General features: G+C 32.1%; 1 long non-coding RNA gene across 2 annotated transcripts; it reads left to right on the top strand.

The window, feature by feature from the left end:
- The first annotated feature begins 377 nt into the window (after positions 1-377).
- LOC104699523 (uncharacterized) lies at positions 378-1,895 on the top strand. Of its 2 annotated transcripts, XR_015596282.1 has the most exons (3): positions 378-1,255; positions 1,328-1,422; positions 1,509-1,895. It is a non-coding gene; the product is annotated as an uncharacterized LOC104699523 (long non-coding RNA). The 2 variants fall into 2 exon arrangements; XR_015596283.1 differs by lacking the exon at positions 1,328-1,422 and having other exon boundaries at positions 542-1,255.
- The last annotated feature ends 391 nt before the right edge of the window (positions 1,896-2,286 follow it).

The raw sequence follows: 2,286 nt of genomic DNA, 5'->3' as shown, positions 1-2,286 counted from the left end.
ACTCCATCGGAAAACCATCAGGAAAATACCAACAGATTACCGACAGATTTTCGATGGGTTTAGGATATAGGGTATAGAAATATGAAACTTTATAACTTAATACATTCACAGACACTATTTCTTATGTCTTAAAACACTTACAATCAGTTTTGGTCTATTATATGACTATAAGTTAAATTTTTAAAATTTAACATGATTTCATCATAATTGTTTCTAAATACACTTAGAATGTTACTTAAGAGTTTGAATGTTGTGAATGACTAAATTTTCAAATTATTTTTTTATTGGTTTTTTTTTTAATGAAACAGATTTAGAAGCTATGAAGTATGGAGTGATATTTTTCAAATTATATATGTAGTTTTTTGAACTTTTTTCATAGATCCATCGGGAAACTGTTGGTATGAAAGAAAAATTAAAAATTATTCCGTCACGATTCCGTGGGATAAACACACAAATTTAACCGGAGAAATTTTTTTTCCCAAATTTTTTGGAATTTACGAGAAGTATTGTTTTAATATATTTTGTTTACTTACTCTAAACCACAAAAACGTTTCGGTGAATCTTCTCATTCTCAACCTAGATTCACTTCTTCTTCCTCACGAATATTTTTTCTTCACCCGATTCACTTCTTCTTTTTCCTGTTTCTCCCTCTTTCTCTCTCCTAATTCAAAGATTTTGTTTCTCAAATCCACCACAACCACTCAACTATGTAACGATTTGTAGTTTTTCTATCTCAAATATGTATGATTTGGGATTTGCAATGTTTGGATTGAAATATGTTAAGAGTAATGTTGTTAGTTATGTCAGATTAAGAAGTTGTTAGGTTGAAATAACTTTAATTTTGCGTTTTCCATGTTTAAGAATTGCGTAAAAGGAAACTTTTCCTAAATAAAAAATCGGATATGTTCAATTAATATATTTGTTACGATTGAGTTGATCTTTTATTGAGTGTTTAGATTTTTGTATAAGTTTACTATTAAGAGATTTGAGGCGATTTATATGGGTATGGTTGATCTTACACTTACTTTTTACACAGGGACTACGAAACATATCGACATCGCGGTAACCGATTTCCCCAAAACAGAGATGAACACAGTGGTTATGGGGCTAATGTTCATACCCCCTCCACACAAAACTCGGGATCGCCTACAACTGCCTGACCTTCTATCGTAATGACCATTGAGGATTTTGTTTCTCAACCTAGACGAGAACTTATCCCAAAACTCCATCCCAACTACATCGGAGATGCTACATGGTAAATCTCAAACTCTAAAACACTTATGATTTCTTTTTTTTTTTTTTCTTTTTTCAGATCAAAATTTTGTAGATTTGAGGCATCTGGAAACGACATTAGCAATTCTATAAACCGGATGATGTATGGACTCCTCAAAGAACCATATGAAACATACTCGTCAATGCCAAGTGATGACCGTAACCTTTGGTTGAAACAGTTTGCGGTAATACTACATGATTTCAGGATTTTTTGTTCTAATTTTTCTAAATTTCAGGAAAATCCACAAACCAAGGGTCGAATCTTTGGATTAGGAAATGTGGCAAAAAGACTTCGTACTTCTTCATCACAATATATGATCGTGATCCTGAACTTGTTCGCGCCCTCCAAGAAAAAGATGACCGTATCGAAGCTCTTGAGAAGATGATGGAAAAAGAGAATGAGATGAACAAGCTGAGAGATGAGGAGCTTGCATCGTTCATGGTAGAGATGCGATTAAAGTTCCCCGTGAATTCAAGTTCTTAGACCTATTTTAACAAAATTTAAGTTTTATTCAACATTTTCTTTTTGTTTTTGATTTGAGTATATTGCCTTTTCTTTTTGTTTATGATTTGTGTATATTGCATTTTGTAACTCCAATACAGAGAAATGATCCATTCATAAATTGGTGTCGAACAAGTAAAACGATTTTTTCTCCGACGGATTTCCGACAGTCAAAACGATCCATTTATTTTTTCTCTGTTTTTCTTGTAGTGAACTGATCAATTCACGGTTTTTTTACGGTTCGTTCTAGTGAACTGATCAATTCACGGTTTTTTTACGGTTCGTTAAAGAATACGAGAACAAGCCTACCAAAAACAGTTACGCTCATATATGCCTAGAATTACCTTTTCCATATGAACAAAAGATATTCATAAAGAGCACAAAATGAAAAGCTCAACGATAATTAAAAATATTGATGAAAATTTGCAAATTGATATGTATACTATAAGCTTTTGGAGAGAAAATACTAAGATTTTCGTAAAAATGCTTAGAATAAGAGAACAAGATCCATT

Source organism: Camelina sativa, chromosome 1, assembly GCF_030686135.1.
Source record: "Camelina sativa cultivar CO46 ecotype springtype chromosome 1, ASM3068613v1".
Classification (NCBI taxonomy): Eukaryota; Viridiplantae; Streptophyta; class Magnoliopsida; order Brassicales; family Brassicaceae; genus Camelina; species Camelina sativa.
Note: the sequence above shows the minus strand (reverse complement) of the source record. Positions and strands in the feature narration are given on the sequence as shown.